At 36.3% G+C, this 12,917-nt stretch overlaps 2 long non-coding RNA genes across 2 annotated transcripts in view; one reads left to right on the top strand and one right to left on the bottom strand.

Moving 5' to 3' along the window:
* LOC149682799 (uncharacterized) overlaps window positions 1-1,253 on the top strand; it is a 34,325-nt gene extending 33,072 nt beyond the window's left edge. The window contains exons 2-3 of the long non-coding RNA XR_016365528.1: window positions 954-1,070; window positions 1,144-1,253. This is a non-coding gene — a long non-coding RNA (uncharacterized LOC149682799). The remainder of the gene's footprint in view (window positions 1-953; window positions 1,071-1,143) is intronic.
* Window positions 1-12,917, bottom strand: part of LOC149682794 (uncharacterized) — a 524,355-nt gene that overhangs the window by 260,277 nt on the left and 251,161 nt on the right. The gene's annotated exons all lie outside the window — the stretch shown is intronic.

Raw genomic sequence — 12,917 nt, 5'->3', positions numbered from 1 at the left:
TTAATCTATTATAAAAATAATAATATGCATGTCAAACTTCATTAATTCGATGTTCCAGTAAGATGTTCGTGAGCATATTGGCTCCCTCCAAGTGCCTCTCATTATTTTATGGGAAAGATTAAAATTTTAAATTATTTGGCAGGGGAGTGGTAAATTAATTCCCAATTGGTAGGCAGGTTGTCAATTAATTCACCATAGATAGGCGGGTGGTAACTTATTTTATATAAAAAGGCGGTTGGTGACTCAATTAAGTTTAGTTGACCTTTTTGTATAGATTTAAAAAAAAGTTATATCTAAACCACGCGCACATTTCATTGAAAGTTTGTTATTTAAGAATTTTCCCTTATATATACTAAGATTCTTCATCAAAACTAGACAACGAGCTTTCCAAGACTCGAACCTGCAATGTTTTGCCTCGAATGCAAACGCGTTATCCATTACGCCACAAGCCCGTACTTCGTAACAAAAAAATTATCCAAACATTGTATTTATAGGATTATTTCATTTATGTTGAATAGAAGATCTGTAAAAGTAAACACCGAGCTTGCCAGGACTCGAACCTGCAATCTCCTGCTCCATGGGCAGACGCGTTATTCTATGCGCCACAAACCTGATGAAGGCTGAACGAAATGCTATGAAAACAGTGTAATATATGTCACGGTTTTACTATGATTTATAAATTAATTAAAATAAAATACTTAGAATTAATTGTTCTTAATCAAGCTTCAGAAGTTCAACATTCAATAGTTGCTTGATAATTCAAAAGTGTTCCGAACCTTAACTTCGCAGTAGTTTCTGAGTTATTCGATGGAGTGGACCACCAAAAATCCCATGCTTTTTCTATGGGACGCTAAGCCTAAAATCTGTGAATTATTTCTTTAACATTACGGGAGGGTGTGGGTTCTTATCTAGAAGGGCCTACCGGCCCTCTAGAATTAGAGTTATTATTGTAGATAAGTTAAGTTACCCTCCCAGACCCTTGGCTGTTCCTTCCAAAAAACTGCCGTTAAGGAAACATGATCAACAAATATTGAATGCCACCTCCATAATTTCATTAACAGGATTACAAAGTACTGGTCTATTTGATGCGATCATTAAAAATATTAACAGAAAATTCATACCCCTTTTTCATGGACAAATAAGGTAGAGAGGGCCAAGAATGGGGGAAACTACGAGTCTCGAGATAGGGTATTTTTGACACTCATGAAACTAAAACTTGGCATTTCATTCACCGCTCTATCAGCTTTGTTTGGAAGTAAAGTTCAGACCTCAAATCATTTTAAATTAACTCTTACGCAGTTCCCAAGCTTGTTAAAACCCGTGAAAAAAATGCAAATAAATAATGCATTAAAAATAAATAAAAAAATTTATTTATTATTTATTAAATAATAAATTTTGAAAAACAATTTTATTTAATAAATTTGTAAGGTTCTATCACATTTTAATGAACTTAAAAATATCACTTCAGCCTTATTTGCGCCATTACATTCCGTCCTTTTTATTCCATTTCAAATAATTTGGAATGTAGTAATTAAAATAAGCAAAAAACCTTTTGAAAAAAGTAATTTGTAATCTTGGTAAAAGATTGTTAATAAAGTTTTGGTCTTTTGGCACATCAATAACAAAACAGTCATCTTCCAGTTTAGAATAAATTACATAATGACAACTTTGAAGTCCTAAAAGTGCCAAACTAAGTTGCACTTGCCCATAATACATTTGTTTGGGTTTCAAAGAAAATGTTCCGTCCTTCTTGATTACATAAGGAGTTTTCTTGAGGACTGTTTCTAAGTTTCCTTTTTCACCAATGACTGGACACTTCATTTCGACCAAATTATCGTTGACTAGACCGTCAGGGGAACACCCCAAGAATGGATAAGAAGGGCTGACTTCGAAACCAATCTTCGTTACTTTTAAATTAGACTTTTTTTTCAAGCAACAAGAGTTTTTTTTTTGTTTATAATTCCATACTGTGTGAATTCATTTCCCTTAAAGTTTGACTGAAGAGCTTTTCGAATTTTTTCAGTAGTATCTTTTGGAAAATATGTGTAATACTTGTAGCAATTTTGACAAGAGAGAGAGCAACAGGTACTAAACAAAATGAAAACAGTATTACCAATTTTTATACTAATGTTATGACCAGGGCTTAAGAGTTTACATAACTAACTTGGTTAATATTAGGGTGATTAGGTTTTCAACACTTACCATTTTTGAAAATATTCTCTTCTGAAAATTGTGGTTCATTCATTGCAAGAAATTTCGAGAACTAATTTTCATTTGGCACTGAAATATCAGTTTAAACATCACATACACATTGCCGCTGATGCTGCTACAAGTCTCAGGCCTGCCATTATGGTTTCCCCTAGATCAAGCTTCGTGTTTTCTCCGCACGGTGGCACTAGTGAAACTTTTCGTTCTAGGCGCGGAATCTGGCAGCCCTGAACTAGGGAAATTTTGGTCCAAAAAGGGAAATTTTAAGGGTTAGAAAGGGAAATTTCATTTGTCCCACCTGGCATCACTGCTTTGAATTTCCTTTACTTTGTTCTCTTGCGAACTCTGTGTTTAACGGCTGTGGAAGATTTCTTCTGCTTTTTGTGAATGCTAATTGAAAACTTATTGTTCGAAATAAGTATTTGTTTTGAATTTTGTTACCATAGTTCTCATTTTTTTTATTAGGCCTATTAATTTACCACTAATTATAGTTTATTTTCAGAATTAATTTCAAGTAAGTATTTATTTCAACGGGTAGTTTTGTTTTCTATCATTGTCATATTTTATTATTTGTTAGGCCTATTTACGCGTAAACCAAGATTGTTTTCAGGATATCGAACAAGTTATGAACTAAGTTAGGACATTTTCAACGGTGTGAAATCAAAATTGACCTTGTGCCGTTTTACTCGGCTGTTATACAAATACGAGAGAGTTCAGAAATGGCATCTAATGTGAAAAAAACAGCAGCGGAAAAGATGAGAAGGCTACGTTTGAATCCAGAATTCAGAGAAAGAGAAAAAAATCAAAGACGAGAGAGATATGCGGCAAATAAGAAGCTAGAGAGGCAGTTGGTGTTAGAATCTCCTGCTAGTCAGGGCCCTTCTACCAGTGAAAGCTCTTTAACTCTGCAGAACCCATCAACTAGTCAAAGTTCTTCAACTCTGCAGAACCCATCAACTAGTCAAAGTTCTTCAACTCTGCAGAACCCATCAACTAGTCAAAGTTCTTCAACTCTGCAGAACCCATCAACTAGTCAAAGTTCTTCAACTCTGCCGGACCCATCGACTAGTCAGAGTTCTTCAACTCAGCAGGACCCATCAACTAGTCAGAGTTCTTCAACTCTGCCGGACCCATCGACTAGTCAGAGTTCTTCAACTCTGCCGGACCCATCGACTAGTCAGAGTTCTTTAACTCAGCAGGACCCATCAACTAGTGTGGGCTTTACTTGTCAGGACCCATCAGCTGGTCAGCATCCTTTAGCTTCAGTTGTGGATCAGAAAACTAATAACATGCAAAATTATCTTTTGAAACGGAGACAAAAGCGAGCAGATTCAAATTATGCTCAATCTGAGTTAGAAACGGATAATCTTTCTAGGAAGAAAAGAAGAGGAAATATGGATTATGCTAAGGAGGAAATCCAGAGAGATAATTCTATAAGGCAAATTAGGCGTGAAAATTCTGTGTACCGTGAAGCCGAAAACCAGAGAGATAATTTGTCAAGAATTGAGAGGCGTGAAGTTTCCAGCTATAGAGAAGCTGAAATGCAGAGGGACAATGCTACAAGGCAAAGTAGGCGTGAAGATTCCGTGTATTCTGAAGCCGAAAACCAGAGAGATATTTTGTCAAGAATTGATCGGCGTCAAGATCCCAACTATAGAGAAGCTGAAATGCAGAGGGACAACGCTACAAGGCAGATTAGAAGACTTGATGAAAATTATGCTGAATTCGAGCTTATGACAGAGTATGCTAGGAGAACCGTTAGGAGACAACACTCACAATATTTCGAAAACGCCTATCTGCAAAATATATCATATGGTCCAGATTATAAATGCGAATGCTGTTCTGGACTATTTTTCCGTACTTCTGTTAAAAAAACAGAGTCGGTGAAATACTGGTCAGTTGAAGGAGTACACGAGAGAGTGCTTCCGTCGCATATTTTGTTGTGTGGTTCTTGCCACAGCTACGTTTCTAGAAGGAAAGTACCGCCACTTTCCAGAGAAAACGGCTATTTTTTTCCTGATTTGCCCATGGAGTTGAAAGATCTTACAAAGCTTGAATGTAGAATGATTTCTCCGCGATTACCGTTTATGCAGATACGAAAACTAGGAGTTGATCAGCAAAGAGGCATTCGCGGTAATGTCGTAAATGTACCAGTTTCAATCGACTCTTCTGTTTCAATTCTGCCCAGAGGCCCCACTGACACTCAAGTTATTCAAGTTAAACTCATGAGGAAGAAGGAATATCAACATCACTATATGTTTGAAACAGTTCTTCCCAGAAAAATACTGGATGCGTTAAAGATTCTAATAACAACTCCTTTGTATTTGAAACATGAAGTTACAGTTCCAGATGAAGTGGCTTTGGAATTCAGCGTATCCAATAGTGTAAATTTCGTATCGAATGAGGAAGATATGCCAACTGAAGTAGAGCACACGCCCCCTGTTGGTACAGATCAACTTAATAATTTCGTATCGAATGAGGAAGATATGCCAACTGAAGTGGAGCACACGCCCCCTGTTGGTACAGATCAACCAAGTAATTCTGCTGTAGAACCTCAGCAAGCACCTGACAGCGACCAGGAATGGGACGAAATTGATGAAGAAACAGCATTGAACAATGGCAACAGTGATACTCTTTTGCTTTCATCTGAAGATCTAATTACGCCCCAAATTGAAAGTATTGCTTATGCTCCTGGAGAAGGGCAGACACCACAATCAATTCTTTATGATGAGGACTCTGAATACCTTTCTTTCCCGAGTATTTACGCTGGCCAAGCTTTGAAGCTACCACCCAAGGCAACGTACACACAGCAAATAAAATGGGAGTTCAGATGCAGCGATAGGCGTTGTGCCTCTAGTATTCCAAAAATATTTTATTCCTATGTTAAATTAGTATCGTCAAAACTACGGAGCGCTACTAATATTTGCATGAGAAAAACCAAGTCCAAAACTGGCCAAGCATACACAGCGGGAGCATTAACAGCGCCTGGAAATTTGGATTCTTTGGTGAAACACGATGATGGTTACAAAGTTTTGGAAAGCGTCAGATCTTCCCCTGGCTATTTACAACAGCGTGAGAAAGATCTTCTGGCTATGGTTCGCCAACTTGGTAATCCTACGTGGTTCCTCACGCTGAGTGCCGCTGAGACGAAATGGGAAGAGCTTTTGGAGTCCTTGTGCGTCATTGCCGGGCACCCTCGAGAAACTGCGAAAGAATATGTAAAAACCTTGGGATTTATGGAGAGAGCTAAGCTTATCAACGAGGACCCTGTCACCTGCAGCCGATATTTTGATTATCGTTTGAGAGAATTTTTCAAGTTTCTGCGAAGCAAGGAGTCACCGATTGGAATCATTGATGATTACTACATTAGAATAGAGTTCCAAATGAGGGGATCACCACACGCCCATATTCTACTATGGAATAAAAACGCCCCACAATTGAGAAGCGATAACTCCAATCTAGAAGAGGTTATCATATTCATTGATTCCAACATTACCTGCTCGAAAGGGGATGGAAGTGAACAAGATGGCCCCGGCCAGATTACACTTTTGCGCGCCCTCTAGTGACTAGAATTAGTATTACTATATTCATTGACCCCGACAAATTTATAATTTTCAGGTTTTTTTCCATTGTTTATAAAATAGCATTCCGATTATGAATAAAACCAATCTAGTAAGAATTTGGTTTACAGTTTAATTAAATAAGTAATTAACTGTAGTGTTCAAGTCTTGGTGGATTAATTAGGCTTGATATACTAATCAATATCCAAGATTTAGTCTACCATATGATTATGGTCATTCGTTACATTGGGTGGCAAGGATGCCGCTTGAGTGCGGATAAAGAAGTGAGGAGTGTTCTCTCCTATACGCGATGTACGAGGTTACCTCCCATTTTTAAAATGCGAGTAGTTTTTGGTAATCGCCATCTAGTGAGCGAATTCTGTACTTTGATTTTATTCCGTATTTTAAAAATGGCCGCGGACAACAACAATCTTTATGACACAGAGTTAACCCTTTGTCAGGTCCCGAATGAAGTTTGCAAACCCACGATCTCCACTCCCTTAAATCCCTATCACTACTTTTACAGCCAAGAACGGAACATGTTCTACCCCAGCTTGCCATTTTTATTTTTCAAAACTTACTAATTACCAATGAGAATTAAAAAAATATGTTCAAATCATCGGATTCACCGAGCCAAAGGATTTCAGACGATGGTTTTGAACTTCCTGCTTTTGAACGCTAGATGGCTTTAAACACCGACGTTTAAAGAGACAAAAATACCGAATTTTACGCTTTACTTCGACGCTAGATGGCGGTATCAAAAACTACTAAGACGCAATGGCAGCCCCCCTTGAATTTGCCTGGTAAACGACGTATATCTCATGCTTAGAAAATGGGGGTTACAATCAATCGATATCTGAGGATGGGGCGCCATCTAGGTTGTGTTTGGAATAGGCGGGAATTACGAATATAGCAATACTCTCCCGTGAGATTAAAACCCAGTGACTGTATGAGTCTTAAGATAATGTGAGGGTTTAACAATAAAATTCGAAGATCATTGGCAACTTGTAATATTGCGCTATGCATTTGTAACAGTTTGGTTGAGCTTAATGAGGTAGATTTTAATTCAGATTTAACTTTGTTTAAGTCACTATTTTATACTGTCCTTTATGAGGTTATTGTTAATGTGGTGAAAAGTTTGTTTAAAGTCATTATTTATACTGTCCTTCATGAGGTTATTGTTATTATGGTGAAAACTTGGTTTAGCTGCTGTCTCATAGGTTGAGCCTTTCAGGCGCTCGTCTGTTTCGGAGTGGGTTGCGGCGAATTGGTGTCGCGGATGTGGTGGTGGTCCTTGGGACCAGTGACCCTCGCATTAATTATTATTTTACCGGTCCCACTATAAATTAAATTTCTAAAATGGTGAGAATAAAAAGCACGTAAAGACACAAAAGTAAAGATGCTGAAAATTCTAATTGAATTTGAATTTTTTACTGTAGGAAAAAGTAGCATATAACAATCCATAACAGTTAACTTTTATTTCTTATCACAATTTTTCAACTAGTTGCCACTAAATATCAATCAACATGTCTAATGATATTTGAAGTTCTTAATCCTTTTCTGAACTAGCCTTATTGCATTTTCCATAAATTCGGCGGCAATATCTTCTCTCGCTATCAGTAAGCCAGATCAAAATCTTGTAATGTGACCATGCACTACTGAGAAATACGACTACTGACAACTAGTACTGGCTATGTTCTAGACTGTCGACTACAAGAGACTGATTCTAGAGTATAGACGCTAGACAAGATCAATAGTCAATAGAATACAAAACTTTTGTAGGGAAGTTGTAGCCAAGGAGTACTAACTACCTAGGAGTAGAATTGGTAGAAAATGTGTTGAGCTAGAAAAATTCTAAAAAGGAACCCCGAATTTATAAACTGGTCCCACCGTCTATTTTTTCCAAAAACCCTAATTAATAATGTGCTCCCTGATACCACTGACCCCAACTTTTGGAATAAATAAACTGGTCCGAGCAATTAATAAACTGGTTTGGGACTTGTAAACCTGTCTTATTTCCTACCCTGTAGTGACGAGCCCATGATGTAAACAATAAAGATGGCCGCGAGCTACGAGGTTTAAGCCTCGGTCCTTAGTGTATCGGGGAGTCGGGAACTCGGGGTCCGAGTAACGGGAGTTTCTGAAGCGTTTGCAAATCTTATTTAAATTTATATTTTTATTATTATGTAACCGATTTATATTACTGAACGAATTGTACCTTATACTGTAGCAGACCTTGTTAGTTAGGCGAAGGTTTTTCAACTGTTGCTGATATTTAACTAGTTTTGCCACCGCATGGATATTTTAAAATCCTTTCCTAACATTAGAATAAGGTACACACTTCGGCGTATGAGCCTGAGGTTAGGAAAAAACATTGCTTTGGTGACGATGGCCTAGGTTGCCAAACTAACATAAAACTCTTGGCAACAGAGCTGCCAGAATACAAAGTTTAAGGAAGACAAAATAGTAAAATTTTGCTAGTCCATTCTTAAACAAAATTGTATGTTCTTTCTGGACTGGTACAGTTTTACTACCCCCATAATAGGAAAGGCCTATTAATAATTATCTTAATGTTCTTTTTATTGATGATTGTTTATGCCTATTAATATTTATCTTAATTTTCTTTTTATTGATGATTGTTTATGCCTATTAATAATTATCTTAATGTTCTTTTTATTGATGAGCTTAAGTTGTAAATTTTTAATTTGATACTTTCAAAGTAACGTTAATTAAACCTTCAATACCTTGATTTAAATTTTCATTTATAATCCTTATTTAATTTAAGGATGATGTCAGTTTGTAAGTCTCGTTAATTTAATTCCCCCTTTCCCACAGAGAGGGTCTGAAAATTTAAATCACTTGGCAGAGACTGGAGATCTTCAACATTCAGTGACAGACTCTGAATCTCAATGGGCATTTAAAAAACTGTATAAATTTAAATTGAAATTCCAAATTATAATTAAATACTTTTTGTTTGCGGCGGCCAAATAATTTTTTAACTATTTTTTTCGGACTCCTCATGGTCCAATTAACTAGAAACCATTGTTAGTTGGGTGGGTCACGTAAAGTGCAATCCTACCGATATGTTGATATTAACGTAATCAATCCTTGAATACTCTATTGGTACTATCAACACCATCGTTAAATTTATTACTTAAATAATATATTTTTTTTAAATATAATAATCAAATTAGCGACTTATAATTAGTTAACTTTAAATGAGTATGTTTCACTGATTAAAATTACATTTCTAAAAATTGTTAGGTTGATAGCACTTTCATGTTTCATGTAGAAATTTCATATTTCCGTGGATGGAGAGATGAACACGTTGATTCCGTTTGTCGTTGATTGAAATTAGATTCATTTTGATCATAAATTTCATTTTATATTTTGAGTTGTTGATTTTATGAGATTGTTGATTTTATTTTTATAATTATCACTTACGTAACTGTTATTAGTAGATGAACCCAGCGAGAGCGGAAACTGCCAAAATGATTAGTTAATTTTGCAAAGAATCTGCAATTTAATTCTGCAAAAATCTACCTATTATTTTATGTCAGTTCCGTTAAGTGATCATTTAATTTTAAACTTGCCAAACAAAAAGTGAGCAATGGTACCTCCGTCCCAAACTAGTTATAGTTTTAAAACGCTGACTCGAGTTTCATTTTGTTAATACATTTAATTTTATTAGTAAATCAACCTGCCTAACTTTTAAGCAGACGAGTCTTAAAAAACGATATCATTGGTGAAATTAGAAAACTCTCTCTGCTTAGCGCGCCTTCTGTCGGGGAGAACCTTAATTTCTTTTTTGATTAATATGATAATATTAATTGTAATGTTTAAGTTCCCAAGTAGAAATCTAATCTTGCCTAGGATTAAAAAGATATATAATAATTATAAATTGCAAAAAAAAAATTGCAAGCAACTGTCTCTCCTCCTCTAGCGCGATACAATATATATTCGACAGCATCCAGTGGCGGGCGTCGGGGAGGTGGGGGGTCCATATCTAAAGCCAGACAGTTCTCTCTCTCTCGTCTCCCGCTAAACCCACGCAGTAAGTGCGGGCGTCGGGGAGGTGGGGGGGGGTGCATATCCTAACTCTCTCTTTCTTCTCTTCAGTATAATTTAACTCGCTCTATATTACAACCAAGCGTGGCTTCGTGGTAGAGCGCGCGGTTGGGCGACTTCACTGGCGTCTCGTATGGATCAGGACGTTGCAGGGACACGATTCTGTAAGCTTCGAAATGAGGATTTCGATCGAAATCGTGTTAGTTTTCGATATGGATGATCGAAAAGTGCCAAAGTCGAATTCTGTAACTTTTTTTCGACCAAATTTGTTCGATTCGAAATCGAAATCTGATGTAGATATCGAAATCAATTTCGACAGGGTAGTCTCCGGTGAAATCGCTTTCGTTATCTTTTTTGACCATTCACAGCACTCATAGCCGCCTCATTTGAGCAGACGACGTTTGAAGAGAAAACATTTCAACTTAGGTTAATTTGTAGCAGAAATGGCCGCGATCAATTTAGCACGGATTGAGTTAATTTATCTCGCGTTAGATATTGATAGAAGAAGAGATTTAAGAAGGCAAAGGGTCATTAGAGACCGCTCCAAAGCTTTTGAACTCTCGGATATAAACTTTAGGCGTTTATACAGGCTTGAGAAACATATAGTGTTGGAGTTGTGCAGGGAGCTTAGGGGGCCTTTGTCTGGGCAAAGAACGACGAATTTGCCTGTTGATTGCAAGGTGTGCTTTTTCAGTTTCTTAATTTATAAATATAGACTTAATATAATAGTTTTATTTTAGATTTTAATTGCTCTTCGTTTCTATGCTGTTGGCTCATACCAACTATGTGTTGGGCAAGACTTGTTTTTGGTAGTCAGTCAGTCGACTGTTTCTAGAGTATTGACTAAAGTCACTAATGCAATCATTGATAATTTGACTGAAAAATCAATAAGATTTCCATTATCAGAGGCTGAAAGAATGGCTGTACAAATGAGGTAAGTTATTTTCCATAATGCATGGATTTGAAAGGCCACTCTCTTATCTGCTTTAGTTTTCTCTCTACGGAGAAGAATTCTTATTCCGTAGGCAACGGTTTTCTACTTTCTAAAGAAGGCCCTTTTGGTTCTTATTTACATTAAATTTTTGCAGGTTTATGGAAAAGACACATTTCCCCGGCGTTATTGGATGCATCGATTGCACACATGTTGCGATTGTTCCCCCTGTCAAAGTGAATGGCGAAAATAGAGAGTACCTGTTTGTTAATCGTAAAGGATATCATTCTATCAACGTCCAATTGGTAAATATGACATGGAAAATTGGAATTTATGAATTTAATTTTTGATATTGTTTATCTAAAATAGATTTGTGACTATGATCTGGTTATTTCGCAAGCCAATGCAAAGTATCCGGGTTCAGCTCACGATACATACATCTATAAAACCTCAGAGATATCGTCTTACTTGGAACGAAAGTTTCTTGATGGATCATTAAAAGGATGTTGGCTGTTAGGTATATAGATAGTTCCTGTCACATTTAATGTATATCTCTCCATTGTGTAAAGCCACGAATCTATACAATAGATTCATGGTAAAGCTTACCATCTATTTCTTTATTTTTCAGGAGACAGTGGCTACCCATTATTGCCATGGCTCATTACTCCTATTACGAACCCTGCCAAGAACACTCCACAAGAGAGGTTTTCAAAACGACAACAATCAACCCGAAGCGTTATTGAAAGATGTAATGGTGTACTGAAACAAAGATTCCGATGCTTACTAAAAGACCGAAAGCTCCATTATTCTCCACAAAAAGCAACAAAAATTATTATAGCCTGCGTAGTGTTGCATAATATATGCATATTAAGAGGTGTGCCAGATGACTTTAATATTTTGGAACCACTGGAAAATGGTGAATATGGGGAAGATGATAAACTTTGGGTTGATAACGAACCATGGGAAGAGGTTGCAGCACCCACTAGGAATCTTCATGATAAGTGGCGATTGTCGGGTCAGCAAACAAGAGATCAAATAATTCGTAGACGATTTATTAATTAAATATTGATACCATTTACACGGATATGAATAAGTTAGACTTTATTGAAATGTGCAAAAATAACAAATGAAGAAACGAAATGATGAGTTTTGAATAAACCATTGATGATTTTTATCACTACCGTTCATTGGATTTTCTTTTACTAAATGATTAGATTTTAGATGACTAGTTTTGTACTTGAGGAAGTGAGGTAATATGGGTTTTTCAATAGTCAAACATTAAACTATAAAAAATTGCATTAACCCATTAGTTTGTACTTGAACGAGTTTACATGGACTTGCTATGCACAATTTAACAAATTATACCATAAGTAGCTATGCCATTATCACAGTTTTTACTTGAATTGCCAAGTGGTTTTGTACTTAAGTAAATGAGCCATCAACTAAAGTATATCACAGAGTATTATCAGGTTCATCGCTTAGATATAATGCCTAAGACTTAATCATTTTGTAAAATTGGATGTCAAATTATATCCATTTAAAATAAAAAACAACGATATAATTCATTGAAAGTATTGCCTTGATCCACAGTTATCTTTGTTAGGAAACTGAACTTCCTAAACATAATTCTACTTTAAGGAATTCATTTTTGTTCGACTGTGGATCAACGTTCATGAAAAATTTGACCAACTTATTAAAAAAAAAACCCGCTTGTTGGGTTATTACACTATCCCTTTAAGTTTGCCCTTGAAACGAACAAATTATTTTTTGTTCTTATCCTCCAAGCAATTGAGTAATGATTGCATTAGTTCATTGTTCTTCCTTTGAGCTGCAAGTTTCAACATTTCTATTTGGTTGCTTGTAGACTTCAGTGTAATTAATTCTTTTTGTTGACTGACAATGTCGTTAAGCTGAACTGCCATTTCTGTTTGCTGCTCAAACATATTTCTTGCTTCTTTCACTAAATTGGTTAAAGAGGAAGATATTTCGCCAATAATGGTGTTTTGTGACTCTTGCATCTTCTCAATCAAACTCGATGCTTTATCAAATTCATTTCTGGGCTTTGATTTTCCCTCGTTCATTAAAGCATGGCGCTTCTCTAAGCTTTCTGAAAATTTCAGAAATAAATTTATAAACATAGATAGCATTTC

The sequence above is a fragment of the Phalangium opilio genome, unplaced genomic scaffold, assembly GCF_054372755.1.
Source record: "Phalangium opilio isolate 3A_F unplaced genomic scaffold, DU_Popi_V2 ptg000038l_1, whole genome shotgun sequence".
In the NCBI taxonomy this organism is placed as follows: Eukaryota; Metazoa; Arthropoda; class Arachnida; order Opiliones; family Phalangiidae; genus Phalangium; species Phalangium opilio.
Note: the sequence above shows the minus strand (reverse complement) of the source record. Positions and strands in the feature narration are given on the sequence as shown.